The 19,071-nt window shown below is 30.9% G+C and overlaps 1 long non-coding RNA gene across 1 annotated transcript; it reads left to right on the top strand.

Annotated features, from left to right (window-relative positions):
• Positions 1-807: 807 nt before the first annotated feature.
• Positions 808-6,032, top strand: LOC127700672 (uncharacterized). Its single transcript, XR_007981683.1, has 4 exons — positions 808-897; positions 4,753-4,847; positions 5,164-5,212; positions 5,682-6,032. It is a non-coding gene; the product is annotated as an uncharacterized LOC127700672 (long non-coding RNA).
• The last annotated feature ends 13,039 nt before the right edge of the window (positions 6,033-19,071 follow it).

The following is a 19,071-nucleotide window of genomic DNA, read 5'->3' as shown; positions in this document are numbered from 1 at the left end:
TATAGAGATTACTCTATATATATACTAGTATTAATACATATTTATTAACAGGTTACCTCCTAACTATCCTACTGCCTGTCGATACTTTCATTTTGGCATTGGACAAGTCATGTCTTCTTTGGCTGTCCGTGACGTTAAAACACTAAATCCCTGGGATGTGTTTTAGTTAATTTTAGTCTCTAATGCATGATTTGTTAATATTAATTGTTTTTGGCTTTTAACTAGCTTTCAGTAACTGCGAGTACTCTCAAATCGTGCTTTCGTGTTAATTTGACCTGGAAATACAATTTGTAATGTATTTTTATTATTTAATGTATAGTTATTCAGTATTATATCTAGTCTCACTTTTTTCATATATACCACCTTTGATAAGTGTTTAGTATGACGACAAATTTTTACTTTTGTTCCCGTACTAGGAACAACAAAATTATTTATTTTGTAAAAATTATTTCCGTACTCCATGTATACCTTACAACAAAATTATTTTTTATTTACCTGTGTACGTTATTTTATTTGACGGCTTTTTGTCCAAAGTTATGGTTGTCTTTCTGATATTGTTTTACATCTAACCCCTTGTTTTATTAATTTTGTATTTACATTGTGTCATAGATTAAATTTATTCGTTCAGTGTATGTTCACTTGTTTTTGTTAATATGTCTTTTGATTGAGTTAAGCCATTTGAAAAACAACAGGTTATAAAAAAAAGATATAGTATTATTTCCATCAGATTTTGCTTTTGAATAAGGAAAATATTATCATTGCAGCTTGTTTTGAATGGCATTTTACGCGGATCAGGACATCAGAAATACGGAGGCATTGTTACGGTTATAGCATATTATATCATAGGAATACCGCTGCTGATAGTGTTTGTATTGTATACATCTTTACAGATAGCAGGTACAATTAGTTTTTACTATCTCAAATCTATAAAATAAAAATAAGAAGATGTGGTATGATTGCCAGTTAGACAACTCTCCACAAGAGACCAAATGACACAGAAATTAACAACTATAGGTCACCGTACGACCTTCAACTATGAGTAAAACCCATACCGCATAGTCAGCTATAAAAGGCCCCGAAATGACAAATGTAAAACAATTCAAACGAGAAAACTAACGGCCTAATGTATGTACAAAATAATGAACGAAAAACAAATATACAACACAGCAACAAGAGACAACCACTGAATTGCCGGCTCCTAACTTAGAACAGGCACATACAGAATGTGGCGGGGTTAAACTAGATTGAAGGCGCCCTTACCTAACCCTAACCTGGGACAGTGGTGTAACAGCAGTACAATATAAGAACAAACTATAAAAATCAGTTGAAAAGGGCTTAACTCATCAGATGGATTCAAAACAGAAATACATGTAACAAAAAAACAAGTTAGACGTGGCAGGTTACTTGTACATCCCCACAACACAAGAAACACTAAGTACAGATCTGAGAGTACTCGCAGTTTAGCAGTGACTGGCGGCTAGAAAAATCATTTCATAGAAAAATCACTTCATAGAAATATCATTCCATAGAAATATAACATTTGGAATTAATCACTAACCGATCAATCAATTAACCAAAAACATCAATAAAACAATATCAAAACAATCAATTTCCAATTGATTTCTCCTGGAAAAGAACGAACAAGAATTTTATTAGATATTTCAGTACTTGAAAGATTAATAATATTTTCAAATAGTAAGTTAATCCAGGGGAAATCAATTGGAAATTGATTATTTTGATATTGTTTTATTGATGTTTTGGTTAATTGATTGACTGGTTAGTTATTAATTCTCAATATTATATTTCAATGAAATAATATTTCTATGAAATGATATTTCTGTTAATTACTAGTAGAATTATACGAGTTTAGACACAAACTTTCCCCATTCCAAACTAAAAGACAAATTGAAATAATAGGTTCTGCTTGTTCCATAATATGGAATTGCGAACGTATATACAAGTGTCTTGTCTTGGGGAGAAATAAACCGTACTTTGCAAAAATTTAATCAAATTCAAACAAAAAATTCTCTAAAACTGACATTATCAAGATACTTGATATTTTGATCGACATTGACATGTTTTTCAACAAACAATCGATATTCCAATGTGAAAAAGTAAAATAAAAAAAAATACCGAACTTCAAGGAAAATTGTAAACGGAAAGTTCCTTATCAAAAGGCATATTCAAAAGCGCAAACACAATGAAACAAATCGAAAACAACTGTCATATTCCAAACTTGATACAGGCAGTTCCATATGTAGAACGTGGTGGATTAAACATATTTTTATAGCTAGCTAAACCTCTCACTTATATGACAGTCGCATAGAATTCCATTATATTGACAGCAACGTGTGAGGCAAAGAAACAGACATAATAGACATCGCTTAATCAATTTATGGCTATTGAACAGCGGTATACTACTGTTGCCTTTATAATAGGTAAAAATGTCAAAATTAAGGGTACATCATTCAACAGTGTTTTGTAATCTTAATTACTATAAAAAAACAAACAACTATGTCAACAGAGAAAAACAAAATGACATATAGACATATAGGGAATCAACTGTGCCCTCATCTTGCCGACTTGTTCCTTTATTCCACATGATGACTTCATACAAGATCTTCTTAGGAAGAATGAAAAGAAGCTAGCATTATCCTTTAACTTCATTTTCCGTTATACCGTTGGTTTTCCCGTTTGAATGGTTTTACACTAGTAATTTTTTGGGGCCCTTTATAGCTTACTGTTCGGTGTGAGCCAAGGCTCCGTGTTGAAGACCGTACTGTGACCTATAATGGTTTTTTTTATAAATTTTGACTTGGATGGAGAGTTGTCTCACTGGCACTCATACCACATCTTCTTATATCTATATAAAGATTATGTTCTCTCGTTAAATAATTCAAACTTTGGTGACTATGTTGAACGCATCCATGTCATCGAACTGAAATAAAGGATAAAACCGATACAGTTAGGTCTGCCTCATATCTTGACTTAAATCAAGAAATTGACAATGAGGGTCAGTTGAGACAAAAACTTTACGACACCAGAGATTATTTAAGCTTTCCAATTGTAAACTTTCAATTTCTATGTTGAAACATTTTAGCAGCGCCTGCAGATGGAGTAAATATTTCCCAGTTGATACGATACTCCAGGGCTTTCATTTCCTATCATGATTTCCTTTATAGACGGTTGCTGTTCACCAGGAAGCTATCAAATCAAGAGTTTTAAGGTGGTGAAGTTGACTTTATCCCTTCGAACATTTTATTGATTCTATCACGATTTGGTAGACCGTAATAGAATATCTGTGTCACAGATGACGACGGTTATGTTCAAATTGTCGTAACCACAATCCCGTCGTCTTTTCCCGATTTGTGACATGCCGAATTGGACTTGTCATCCGGTTTGTACTTTAATCAGCAATACAGCGAGTGTGACATGTAGAGCAGGATCTGCTCACCCTTCCGGTGCACCTGCGATCACCCCCTGGTTTTTGGTTGGGTTCGTGTTGTGTCGTCTTTAGTTTTCTATGTTGTGTTTTGTATACTGTTCTTTGTCTTTTGGTCATTTTTGTTTGTTGCCATGGCGTTTTTACTGATGAGTTTGAATGTCCCTGTTGTATCTCTTTTTGAAATCCCTTTTACTGTACTATCCTCAACAATTTTTTTTTTTAAATCAATTGTTTTACAATACAATTGATTTAATTATTCTTTTTTGATGATGATAGTACTGTAAAAGGGATTTCAAAAAGATATATATATTACACCCCTCTACCAAGAAATTGATTTTGTATGCACACGTATAGAAATTGCGGTTTTTATCCAACGCAATCATAGGTTTGAACGTTGTTTTCAATTTAGACTTGTAAATATATAATTCGTCTATATAACAGCCCAACAATGTTAGATTTGTAAATTTTTTTTCTTCCCTGGTTGGGATTCGAACTCATGCTACGGAGATATCGTGGCACCAAATATATGTGTATATATATACAAGTCTTAATTGAAAACAACGTTCAAACCTATGTTTGCGTTGCATAAAAACCGCAATTTTTATACATGTGCATGCAAAACAAATTTCTTAGAAGAGGGGTCAAAATACAGCATAAACAACATTTTCCAAAAGACCAAAAAAAGTGAAAAAGTATATTTTAACAAAACTCATTTGACTAGCAGGTCGAACAACTGATGTTCTTAAACCCTGCTCACTGTCATGGCAATTGCCAAAATAAACGGATCACCAGATGTAACAACATGGATCTTAATAATATATGATGTTTGCTTACACAATTTAGGCTTCTTTGTCCAAACTATTGTCATGTTAAATAAATATGTCTGTTTAAGTTGCTCACGTAACTTTTTCATTATAAAGAAACTATAAACAACTGTCAAACAAGTGGCAGGTTCAAAATCAGGTTTGAACAAAGGTTTTCCTAGAAAATGTTTGCACCAAGTCAGAGATATGACAGTTGTTGCCAGACGTTCTGTTGGTTGATGTAGTCGAGCATTTTGTTTTGTCAGGTTTTACGGACTTTCCCCTTTTTGAGTTTAATTTGGAGTATTTACACTTATATATTTTTTACAGTTCAATGAACTGGAAATATTTTTTTATTTTCCTTCTTAAAATTACCTGTACAATGCTTTCGGAGTTTTGTGCAATAAATATTTCTTAAATCTCGACTATAAGATTTGAAAAAGAAGCTGTTTTGAGTGGAGAAAGATCATATCACAATCGATGCAATGTACTATCTTTATTTAGGTGTATGGTTGGCTTTCTGTACAGCTATAGTAGTCATATTTATATTGTTTGCTGCGAAGACATTGTCACTTAGTTGGAAAAATGAATGTAAAAAGGTATGAAATCTTAGTGCTAAAACAAAAGATTTAAATTTATATGTAACGTCCTCATTCATAATGATTTAGGCTATAATGAAAAAAACTGTTTCCTGTTTTATATAATATGTTTTTCTGTAAAGAAATCTTATATTTTCAAACAAAATAAGTGGAACGTTTCTTTACGTTATTTACAATACTACTGTTATCAAAGAAACATAATGATTGTAAATATGTTTTTGTTTATTTCATAAATATAAATGTGATGTGGACAGGATGATTATTTAAAGTTGTCAGGTAACTATCTAATCATGAAAGAAATTAATATTTTTTGAAGGCTCAAGAACTGACAGCAGTTAACGTAAAAGACCCAACTTATTATGGAGGTGAGTTCATGAACATATCAGAGTGTTGGTAAAGTTCATCCATCGAGATTTGAGACATTTGCAATTATAATGTTAATAAAAACGATAATTAGAAACAGTTTTGCAGTAAGGGAAGACATTATTTTCCCTCTATCATTCAATGTTCAACATTTGTAAAATTCGGGAAGAACTTTATTATGCCATTTTTCTGATTAATAACTAAATACATATTATTGTTTGATATAGGTGAAGAAAAATCTTAGTTTTCTTAAGACATCTTCCTGTTTAAATGTAGGTTAGTTGTCGAAAACAAACTAAAAAAATCTTAAGGAAGAACTAAGGAAGTTATCTAAAAGCAGTATATGATGACCTCAACGCCTTGATAGATCTTTTCAGCGTTTCAATATCTGAACATTATATAAATTTATTATTCTGTATGATGTGCATCATATTAGATAATCATTTAACTGTTTGAAAAAATATATTTTAGATGATCACAGCACATCATGTAGTTATACAGAAGCCAAACCAAGTGATAGCGATTTTCGTCAGTTGTCTGAACAAAAAATAGGAGAGCAATCGATACCATTGTATAAAATGATTATATGTCAACGGTTCTTAATATCTGTTTCATTATTACTGATTCTATTTGGAAGCATTGTTCTGAATATGTTCTTGGATCAAACATATAGAGATAACGTACAATGTAACGGAAATGATACAATGTATAATCTGACTCAATGTGTAAATGTTTCTTGACAGGGTATTGTTTGAAAACCTTAACCATCACCATGGCATATGCATATTAAGATTTGACTTAACTTATGAATAATACATTTGAACATTGTATGAGGCTACAGTGTGTGTAATTTTATCTTTTATTTTTGATAATATAAATGTGCATTGTCTTTGAGTGATATTACTTGAATAACTGGCATAATATTAATTACATAGTGTGCTTGTGACCTAATACGATATATATGGGGTCAGTAAATTCCATATAGGGTGAGAGCGAAGCTCGAATCCCCATATTGAATATACTGACCCAATATATATATCGTATTAGATCACTAGCACACTATGTAAAAGAGGGACGAAAGATACCAGAGGAACGAATTTATCTTACCGACTATCTTAACATGTGGTATTTAGACTATTTGGCCTATCAAAGTGGTCAAGTTTTCAATACCGTTAGTATTAAGAACCTACTTCCATTGGTCTATACAAAAACAAATGCAACAATAACAACTTGTTAGCTTTAAATGTGTTTTACGAATTTATTTCAATCGTTCATCATCACTTTCATTGTCTTTTGAAACCTTTAAGATCAACTAGATTACACGCAATGATGTAACGTTATTGTATACACGTATTAAAGACAACGAGATTTTTCTATACTTGATCATGACAGAGAAATTAACATTACTAATTTGAAAAATTAAGCAGTGTACAATTTGTGTGAAATCAAATACTTTCTTACCTCATCAATTAAGATTTCTTTTACACTTTAGTCGTGTAAGCTAAAACAAAGTTCAAAATTAGCTATCGTCGGCAAAAATTATCTGACGCAGAGTCATGCTACCAAAGATCATCATCAATTTTGCGATTCAGTGAAGCTTTAGTAAAATTATATACAATATAGAAGAGACGCACTGTATCCCTTTTAACATTTGATTATGTTCTAATATATAAATATATATAACTTAATAGAACTTCTTCATTAAATATTTTCATTAGATATTCAATAACTAATATATAAGGATACTTAATTAAAGTTGTAGATAAGACAAATTGTTAACAGTAAAGGTACAATAAAATTGTTTAATGTGTGTCCAAAACAACATATATAAATCACTATTTGCCGACATGTAGTGGCATAAGTAATGGTCAGGGAAACAACTGAACTGAACAAGAGCTTTAAATTAATTTCTAATTTATTTATAGATTATGTATAAAAACCCCAAAAACTACTTAATAAAAAATGTTCGACGAGGTGTGATACTGTACTTAAAGTTAACCTCTCTTTAATAATCACGTATTCCTATAGTGGCGATTTTATCAACTAGTGCATAACAGTTGACATTTTAACTTTCAATGTGTATGATATATTAGTGAATAGGGGACCTATTGAGTACACATTCATATTTTGATTATCATATGTACATGAACTTACGATAGTAAAGGAAAACGAAAGTTCTTAAGGTATGTTTTCTTGATTATATATATATATATATATATATATCATTCTTTTGTAATATTATATTCCTACTTATTCTGAAAGACACTATATAGTTATAATATGAACAACTTATACCTGTTCTTTCTGAAATATATTAGTTGCATATTGTGTTAGTGTAATATTGATAACCAAAATAGACATGCTCCTAATTCAATTTTCTGAATTGTTTTGCAGCAGGGTATGACTATGATTTCCTTCTAAGTCAAACATACAATTTTGAAATTTGTAAAGTGTTGTTTGCATATTTATGTTGTAAATTGAAAATAAACAAAATTGTACATGATTATAGGAACAGACAATTTGTTCTGCTACAGATCGGCTATATATTCAAAGACTCTTAAAAAAACATGTGACTCTTTTTTCAGAGAGCATTAAGTTTCAATTTAACTAGAATCAGCACTATTAGTCCTTGTAATGTAAAAGTCGATTTAACATCGGCAACCAATTGCAAATCGTGTTTGCACGCTGTTTGAACTATGAATGGACACATAATAAACGATGCCCGCATTGTATAATAAATTCAGGGTAAACCGTGCACAGACAATGACTATATGCAATTAGGATATCGATGTACAATAATCCATTAAGTAACCGCTGCGGTATATTGTGAACATCTGTATTTTGTATCTTTTCGAAATCAAGGTACAAAATATTGCCTATCAAACTTTAACTTATTTTTTTTATTTTTTTTAAATAATTTAAATTGTTGGACAAGATCCTCAGAGAAATACATTCTTGACCATTCATAGAGTGTGTACTGATAATCTTTTTTTATTTGTTTTACAAAGAACTTGAATTCCCCGAAAACACCCTTAAAATAAGCAATACTATACATTGTAATAGAAATTATTTCATTTCGATATTCCTAATAATAAACCATAAAATTCATTTAAATTTAACTCATTTCATTACTGAATTAAACCATTACATGCTAAAATAAATATTTAAAGCAATGTTTTTGTATATTCTAGTTATTGTGCATGCAGATAGTATTAATATCCCATCCAAAAGTATCGAGTGGTTTGCTAGTTTAATAGTCATTGGTGATAAAACTTGACGTAGGTGGGTCGGGTTATAAATCTTTAATGTTATATTCATTGTCAATATAAATAAGAAGATGTGGTATGAGTGCCAATGAGACAACTCTCCATCCAAGGTACAATGTGTAAAAAGTAAACAAATATAGGTCAAAGTACGACCTTCAACATGGAGCCTTGGCTCACACCGAACAGCAAGCAATGAAGGGCCCAAAAAGACTAGTGTAAAACTATTCAAACAGGAAAACCAAAGGTCTAATCTATATAAAAAACGAGAAACCAGAAACACTTATGAACCATACCAACAAACGACAACCACTCAGCAACAGGCTCCTGACTTAGGATAGGTGCATAAAATGTAGCGAGTTTAAACGTTTTAACAGGCGCCAACCTTCACCCTAACCTGAAACAGTGGTATAACATTACAACATAAAAAAAACACACAATAAAATATCAATTGAAATGGTTTAACTCGATCAAAAAGAAAATACACAAAAACAAGTAAATATACACTGAACGAATAAGTTTGATCTATGACACAATATAAATAAAAAAGATGTTTCAATGTCAGAAAGACAACTTTAACCTAGGACAAAATGGCGTTAAATAAAGTAACGTACACAGGTAGATTTAAAATTCCTTCTAAACAGATAGTTAACTATAATCTTGAATGATGAAACCCAGAAGTAGGAATATTTATTTAGATAACTCAAATCCGACGCGAAGTAATAGAATGAAACTACACAAAAGAATTAATAAAGTATATTAAATAAGTTCCTATGTGCATGTGTCATTTCGTTCTTTTCCTCGTTCATGTCTCTCTATTTCCCTATCTACGAATAGAAAGTTGTCACATCATAATTTCTTAATCTCTTGAAATTGGGTAACAAGACATTTCGGCACCCAAGTCCGAAGACATTTCGGCATCCTTTTTAGACATTTCGGAATCCGGACATTTCGGGACCAAGACAATTCGGCACCTCATTTTTTTAAATATATATATTAGGAAAAATAAAAGAATTGTTACAGTAATATTATAATTCGTAGATAAAATATGCAATACAAAATTTGAAATCATCATTTAATTAAATCCTAAATGATTGTGTATGAATAGTAAAACATCATTTAATTAAATTATAATTGATTGTTAGATATGACGGTGTTTGAATAAACATCATTTAATTAAATCATAATTTATTGTAGTTATGCATTTATCAGTATTTTATGTATAAATCTGATAATTTCTCAATAGAGATAAATGAGAGATCAAAAGCTTGTTTTTCAGCTTGTGTTCTCGTTTGATCCTTACATCTGTAAAGACAACACAAAACCTGAAAACTATATTTTATTGTTTTAATATTAAAAGCCATAAACAGAAAAAGCGCGTGCAAGCCATAATGAGTAAAAACCCAGAAACATATATAAAAGTCAATACTTTTGAATATTCTTTTCTTACACAATGTCAGACGACAAAACATTTCTAATTATTTGGTTAAAATATAGCTATATTAACTCTCTGGAAATCCGGTTATAAGTAAAGCCCAAACCCAGCTTCTTTCTTTGCATATATGTTCAACACTCTATAACAACTCTTAATTATTAATATTCTATACTAATTATTTCTTTTTTAATTATTATATAAATTGTTATAAAATAGGTAGCCCCAATTCTCCTTTCATTCTTTTCATTTCCATACAGGAGCCAATTCCGATAGAGCTAGTAGCATTTGTACATAAGGGAGTAAAGGGAATTTTTTCATCATTGCCAAATTAACAGTAATATTAGAATCCCCTAATAAATGCAATTAAATTATGTGTTGTATTGTTATAAATGTCTTGTTTGTCGGTTAAAAGCTCATTAGATCTTATGTTGTCTTTGTTATTATACTGTGCCGACACTAAATAAAGCTTATTTATTATTATTTATTATATTTATTATCTATAAACTGTTGAATATAATTATAATAAATATGATAAATAAATATTATTATGCTACATGTGTTTTATTGATTTAGAATACTATCGGAATAGAACTATGCATGACATTAAAACTAGTACATGAATGGTGAAATTTATAAAATAAATGTTCATGTATCAGGAAAAAGAATACACACAAATAAGACAGCTATCCAAATGACTAAGCTCAATACAGTCTTCACAAATAAACAACAAAAAGAATAAACCACTTCATAAGATGCTTCTTCGAAGATACCATATACAATATTGACAAGAATGTCATAAATAGTGCAGAAATTTAATTGGTAATTTGAACATAATCGCTATATTAACAATAAACTTGTAAATTGAGTTCATAACAACATACATATATCAGTGCCTGGTAACTTTAATGTTTAATATAAATGATTTGGTATAATTTGAAGTATAGATCAAACCTGATTCATATTGTAAAGTTTATAGAGAATCCTATAATATATACGAATGTCAGTGAACCCAGTTTGAAATTAAAAGCAAACTATTTCTTAACAAAAAATGTTAACAAAATAAAATTTAATTGACCGAAAGTGACATTTCTTGTACAGATATATAGCACACGGATGTGAATTGACCCGAATCTAAACCAAACGCATGAGAAACTATATGGTAATGTACCTTTTGGTTATGTTCGTTAGAAAAAATTAAAAAACATGTTATTTAAATAAATATTCTCCTACGCAGTATCGACAAAACATGTTGATCACTAGTATAAAGATGAAGTTACAAGTCACTGTCCCAAAAACACAAACTACAACCAATGATGATGATGGATGAATGTTAAACGTCCAACACCAAATTAAATGCATATTCAGGACGAGAACATGTTAATGTAATATGAATATAAACTCTGCTTTGTACAGGCAGATAAGCTGAGCCAGATATTTAACGTGCTAATTTACAAGATAACAGTCCGCAGGAAGATATATCACCGCAACACCAATTTTAAAGTCTTTTATTTGACCCGGTTCGGGTTAAAACCAATGATCTACCGCACTAGAGGCGAACACGCTATCACGAGACAACCGGGAGATATTTTACTATTTATAAAATGGTCTGTCAATAAACCTTGATTCCCAAATATCTGTTTCAATTGGGATATTCTAAGCTCTATTGGATGTCACTTTACATTCGTTGAAAGACAAACTTTGTCTAATCTGTTTCAATTGTTACAATTCCGTTTTCAGTGATAAAACTAAGCTGATATGCAATGAAACACTAAAGGACAGAAGTCATTTGTTTGGAAATTTCTAAGTTATTGTTAGAGATTTTAAAACAAGGATCGATATAGATAAAAAAAAATTGTAATAAACGATATGTTATTTCATCGCAAAAAAAAGTTTATTGGAAATATCCTTTCCATCTGAGGAAGCTGGCTCGTGACTTTTAAAGTAATGAACTGTTTTTTTTCCTATATCCAAATAAGGAGATGTGGTATGATTCTAATGAGACAACTATCCACCAAAATTGATTTTTACATCCATATGGATGTCTTATTTTTTAATAAAAGACAAAGAAAAACATATGTCAATGTGCTAACCTTTTTTAGCAACAGCCTATTTATGGACGTACCTTTACGGCCATGTTTATTTTGCACATCATAGATCTTACCATCCCTAAAAATAGAATTAACTCATTAAGTCTATGGTCTTCTTCATTTCAAATAAAATGTACTCAAAACAATACTTTTAATTAGAAAATTATGAAAAAATATACATCTTGTAAGAAAAAAAAATGGAGGGTAAGAAAAAAATGATATATTATATAGAATACATTCATGTGTTCATAGTAAAAAAAAAATGTCATAGTAGAAATTAAAAAAAATACTGTCATTTGAAGTCAAGGAACGCTCGATACAAAAAATAGATTTTTTACTTTTCCATGGATTTTGGGTTTGGATAGCTTAAAACAAAATATACGATGAAAAAAAGTTGTTTCTTTCAGATGTTAAGGTTGAAAATAATTGATACTTTAACTTAGAAATGAAAAAGACCAAGACAAATGGATAAAAAATGGTAAATCTATGTTCAACATTTATGGTTTTGAAGGTATACAAACAACTAACCGTATTGAGGGCACTACTAAGCGAAACACCCATAGGAACCTAACAACCCAATTAGAGCAAACCTTTCAGGTGCAACTGTGGCCTTGACATAAAACATAGGTAATCAACCAATCTTTAACCAGCATATTTTCAAAGAATATATGTCATTGAAAAGTCAAGGTCATGGCGACTCCTCTTGATGTGATGGTATTAACAGCTTAAAATAGATGCATGTATGTGCAAGTTAACATGACCCTTTACCATGTATATACTGCTAGTACATATAGTTACAATGATATGGTCAAAATTAATGAACCCTGAAATGAAGGTCAAGGTTACTTCAAAGTCAGACATAAACATTAACCAAGTCAGTGATAAAGATTTTACTTACACTAGTGCTGTTCAATCATTGCATCTTGTATGTGGGATATATACATTAAGTGGCTAATTTATTGTTTAAAGCTATTCTTATGGTTTTTTTTTATTGGAAATCTGAACAGTTTGCGTTGAGCATGCATTAATTAAAATGTTGTCCCATTTCAAAACGCCAAATTTTAAAAGGACTAAAGGGACCTTTTCAATACACTTAAAATTCATGATATTGATTATAATTGCATACTTTTAATGATTATGATTGAAAAAATATTAATGATGATAGTAACTTTGTACGCAAGACGCGCGTTTCGTCTACAAATGACTCATCAGTAACGATTGAACGAATATAAATTAATATATATCTTAATTATTGTAGCTATGGGTTGTATGATTCGCAATTCGTTGGCGGACTCTTGTGCTACGATACGACATAAAATCTTCCCACATGGATACAGAACCGAGCTTAAAGAGCTTCTACAGATAGCCTGGCCGATAGTAAGTTAATACATTTCTTCGTCTAATTCAAGTTAACATTCTCCAATCTTAATCAGCTATATAGTTATGTAGATCGATTAATCATGGGTGGAAAACAATTTATTCTTAAACAAAATGGTAATGGTACAAACATTCTAAAAATTACTTGATTAACCGGGAGAAGAATGATGAATAATGTTTTACTGCTATTTTGCGGAGAAGAATCCAACATATATGGGCTTTATACATTTTTCTATGACATAAGGGAGACATATTCAATAAGCTTGCTATAGTTTCTACAATGTCAATTCTGATAACACAAAGCGACTTAATCTCCCTTAAAATTAAAACAGCTTTGTCCCATTTTTGTTTTTCTTTTTTCTTTTGCAGTTACAGAGGAGTCGCTATAACATTCGTAAGACGAATAGAATTGAAAATGGAAATGGGGAATGTGTCAAAGAGACAACAACCCGACCACAGAGCAGACAACAGCTGAAGGCCACCAATGGGCCTTCAATGCAGCTAGAAACTCCCGCACCCGGAGGCGTCCTTCAGCTGGCCCCTAATCAAATATGTATACTAGTTCAGTGATAATGGACGCCATACTAAACTCCAAATTATACACAAGAAACTAAAATTAAAAATGATACAAGACTAACAAAGGCCAGAGGCTCCTGACTTGGGACAGGCGCAAAAATGAGGCGGGGTTAAACATGGTTTTTGAGATCTCAACCCTCCCCCTATACCTCTAGCCAATGTAGAAAAAACAAACGCACAACAGTACGCACAGTAAAACTCAGTTCAAGATAAGTCCGAGTCCGATGTCAGAATAGGAAACAAAAGAAAATAAACAAAATGACAATAATACATAAATAACAACAGACTACTAGCAGTTACTGACATGCCAGCTCCAGACCTCAATTTAACTGATTGAAAGATTATGTCTTCATCATATGAATATCAGGCACAATCCCTCCTGTTAGGGGTTTAGTATTATACCATCATAAAATATATGAGAAGAACATAACCCGTGTCATGCTGTTTAAATGGTTCCTTCTGGTGATAGTCTGACGATTTTTCAATACTTATTGGCCTCTATCAAATACTGCCGATATCGATTACTTTTGTGATGGGGATTCATGCAACGAATCCTTTTCTAATACTGCTGTCTTTAGCGGCGGTAAACAACCATAAATTTATAAACATAAGCAAGCTTCCTATATAAGCTAGGATATTTCGATTCTGCTTTCCAAATCATATATTTTATTTGATATTTAAAAATCATTCAGCTAGCTGGCCTCTGAAGTTTTTTGTATTGCCTATTGTGCTTAACCAAGTCACAATTTCTACCTGTACCAAGTCATGCTATCTGGACATTGAGTTGTTAGTTGTTGTGTGTCTCTGGTCGTACGACTCGGGTGCTGTCGTCTTGTGTTGTTCGTATTTTGTAATATTTGTCTGTCTTCATTAGTCAGTTTTTACGTCATATGTAGTAAATGTGTTCACTTTGACTAAAAATAATTATTACTTATGACTCTCAATACTGTATTGGTTTATCAGTTGGTCACCAGTTTTCTATACTTTGTAATAATTTTGTTTTCATTATAGACTATAGAAAGCTTTTTACAGTATTCAATACTGTCTGTAAGTTTGTTGTTTTGTGGCCATCTTGGAAAAGAAGCGTTAGATGGAGTTCAGTTAGCTAGCACAGTAAGTGTGGACTTATAACAATCAAATTGTAATCGCATAAATAATGATATCGGAAAAAGATTTAAGATATCGCTTAGAGCTTATATGTCACATTATCAAATTAGGTTGAACAAATTTCGAAAACAATCTATCTACTATGCCAGATTTTACTTTCCCTAATTTTAACTTTTTTTTTAATGTGATGCAAACATGAAAATGAAGTGGATCAGGATAAAGAAACTCATATTTTGAAAAATCCTAAATTTTGTGAAATATCTCATCAGTGCAATTTTTTTATTGTTTCTGCTTGATTTTCAGCTATATGTCATAACAACTGTCAACATCAAGCTAATAACACCATCATCAGAAATTGTAACGCCTGGGGAACGATTTGAATTCCTTTAAATCGTTTATTTTTGCCAAATCGATTTCTAAATTAAATTTACAATATCAATCCATGTTATTGAGAGTGCCGAGCGCTCACAAACATGTATTACTCATCGCATTCTTAGAGGCTGTCTGGTCAGGAGCCTGTAATTCATTGTGTTTGTCGATGGTTGTTATCTGTCTTATTTCTTTACGTTTATTTTTTTTATATACATATTTTAGACAATAAACGTTGTTGGGGTATCTGTGGTATTAGGTCTTTCTACTGCATTCGATACTTTATTGTCGCAGGTAAGTTTACAGTAATTATTGACCTTTCATTTTTTAGTAAGGAAATTGATTTACTAGTATTAATTTGTTGGTGTTGATCAAATAAAGGCAACAGTAGTACACCGGTGTTCAAATGTCATAAATCGATTGAGGGAAAACAAATTCGGGTTACAAACTAAAACTGAGGGAAATACATCAACTATAAGAGGAAAACAAAGGAACAACAGGAACACTGAAGTGCAACAAAAACAAACGCCAACATACATAGATACGAACTATTTGATAACAAAGGTCATATTCCTGACTTGGTACAGGACATTTTAAGAAAAAATGGTGGGCTGAACCTAGTTTAATGGCTAGCCAAACCACCCCCTTTATGACAATAATAAGAAAAATAAGAATACTGCTCTAGCCAGTGTCTAGCTACTTCGAGTTCTAATCCTTTAACAATAGATGATTACTAGAATATATTTCTATTTAATACCTTATGGTTTAGGTTTAACTATATTAAGAAAGAGCAGATGTAGTAGGACTCAGAATTTTGCCATATGCAAGACAGAATTTGTAACGGTGACGGATTTTTATGTCATAACTCACAACGTAATATACTGTAAGATCTTTTTCTGAATCTGATTCTTCCAGTTGTTTTCTTTCATCTCAAAGTCGCGTGGCAGGGAAAATTCAATTTGTAGTCTTTGGATTAGGCTAAGGTACGCTACCGGCTAACGAATTCGCCAATCGAGAATTCAAGGAGACGTCTTTTTGAGGAGCCGATGTGAATTATTGATAGACCATGCATAAAAATCAGTTTAAATGATACAAACTTCATTAATACACATGATTAAACTTAAACGGTTGGAACACATAAACAGAAAACTACCATAGAATAAAATAGATTAAAAATGTCAGAAAAACATAAAGAAAAGTGAGATATTGATAAGCCTTAATCATGAACAAAATGTATCTGTATTTTGCTTATCTTTCAATTTACATTATTTATTTTGATAAAAGTTAGTAATTTTTCTTGTAGAGGTTTGGGAGCCGTAACAGGCAAGATATTTGTTTAATCTTACAAAAGGGTAAGTTTACCGCTATCGATTCGACAAAATATTGTTTGTCTAATAATCAATGCCAGGGGGTTGTCAATCATATTTTAAAATCTATATATAGATAATACGACTTATGTTTATTTTTTTATTATCTAAATCTCCCCCTAAAAACGAAAAAGGGCGGAATTATTACAACGGTTCAACAACTGTCTTCAAATTATTTCCGTGAAAAGTTAAAAACTTTTCTTCTTCTACTCGAAAGAGGTATGGTCAATTTTAGACTTCATTTCTGCTAACCCAGAACAAAAATGCCATCAATACGTCAGGATAATTGATTAACAACGAATAGATAAAGATGAATAAAGCTATTACGACTGTTACAGTTGACACTTGTGTTTCATTATCGTATATTTCTAACTCATTACTTCAAACAATCAAGGTAATTGCTGCAAAACTACGGACAATTTAGTGACACCTTCTTTTTTCAGGAATTTTAATAATGCTCATGACCTGCATACCGATATCTGCCGTCTTTGTTAATACAGAATATTTATTGATTCTCGTCGGCCAAAATCGGGAAATTGCAAAGTAAGTATGAGCCAACATCAATGTCATAGATCTTTCATAAATTATAATGGAAAATGCATATTATGAAGAAAGAAAAAAAAATATTACAAAAATACCGAACTGCATGTTGAATTCAAAAAGGGGAAGTCCAGAAAAACTGATAAATCAAACGTTATCACCATAGCAACGAGTGAAAAACAACTGTCAGATTTCTGACTTGGTGCAAAGAAAATGATGGGTTAAACCCGATGATTGTATAGCTTGCTAAACCTCCAACTTGCACGACAGTTGTTTTATAGTTCAGTTATGTTAACGAAATTGGGTGAGCCACCCAAACAGACATAATAATATAGTGTCTTTCTTTTTTTTTTTTTATTTTTATTCAACAACAATATTGCACATGCTGTTAACAGATTTCTTCACTGGTACAGCTATTTCAGTGGAGATCCCTGTGTATTAGTACCTTAAGACCAGGGTATCTTCAGGTATATATTTATAATTTTGTTAGTATGTATATTATATGTCTTTAATACATTGTTTATCATTAATACATTATTTCTCTATTATTTTACTATTATAACTCTGAATATGAACTTTATATATATAGTAAAAAAACAGTTTTCTTTAATATACAATCAATTGTTACTATCTGATAGATGTTGAGAATAAAACAGAATAACGGGTTATCTTAGCGTGTTCGGAATTTGGTTTGTGGTTTAATATATTTTTCTGTTGTCCGGTATAACGGTTTTTCAGTTGTTGTATTTTTGTGTGGATTAATTGCTTTCACCACGTGTCTCCCAAATATAATTGTATTAGGCACGGAAAGTATGTTCACAAAAACAATTTTGGTCTCATATAGTAAGCATAATTTATATAGTAAGCATAATTTATATATCTTCCGTATAATCTAAAATTACAGTACATCAATTTGTGGTAGAAATAAGAGGTACTTTCACTTTCAAAACTCATTGAAATTGTAAAATGAAATGATCATCTATCAAACCGTTCTGTTAAATTACATATATAATAACAATATTGACAATAATATAACAATATAAGAATATATCTTTTCTAGTATCCCTTTTCCGTCAATATTAATATATTTTTTTTGTAATAATAATCCTTTTTTAAATTCTGACCTAAAAACATTAAATAGATTGATATTTTTTGTCCTTTATTCTGACAAATAGTGTATTTTGTGTATAGTGAACACAATAACTGTAAGTAAAAAGTTTATTTCATAATAATGTTCATCATTAATTTTATATCCCCAGATTAAATTTTTTTCAGTGAAAATGTGTCTACCAATCTTAGCTATTTCAAATAACTTATATATTTCCCCTCAAAACTCATCTAAAAGTGGCACGTTACAAAAAAATGTACATAGTCTTCTGTAAGGTTACAAAAATTACATGTAGAGTTATGGCTTATTTTCCATTGTTTTAACAACACTTTGTTTGGAAGAATAAAGTGTAATAGTTTCCATCTGCACATTTTCAGTTTATTATCTTTTAAATAGTTATGAATAAATTTTTGCATATATTGAGCTTCACTTTGTATATTTTCACATTTTAATATTCTGTTCCACTTATGATACCCTATTGGAATTTCTTTATCATATTCTATTAAAATTGTATAAATTTTCTTCGAATCTAATTTTTCTAGTTTATGTTTGCAATTATTTTTTTCACTTATATATAGTGAGTTATTTGTTAAAACACTACTTTTTATTGAACTTTCTTCATTTAATATTTT

This window comes from Mytilus californianus, unplaced genomic scaffold (genome assembly GCF_021869535.1).
Source record: "Mytilus californianus isolate M0D057914Y unplaced genomic scaffold, xbMytCali1.0.p SCAF_5, whole genome shotgun sequence".
Classification (NCBI taxonomy): domain Eukaryota; kingdom Metazoa; phylum Mollusca; class Bivalvia; order Mytilida; family Mytilidae; genus Mytilus; species Mytilus californianus.
The sequence above is the reverse complement of the archived record's forward strand: the minus strand, read 5'-3'. Positions and strand labels throughout refer to the sequence as shown.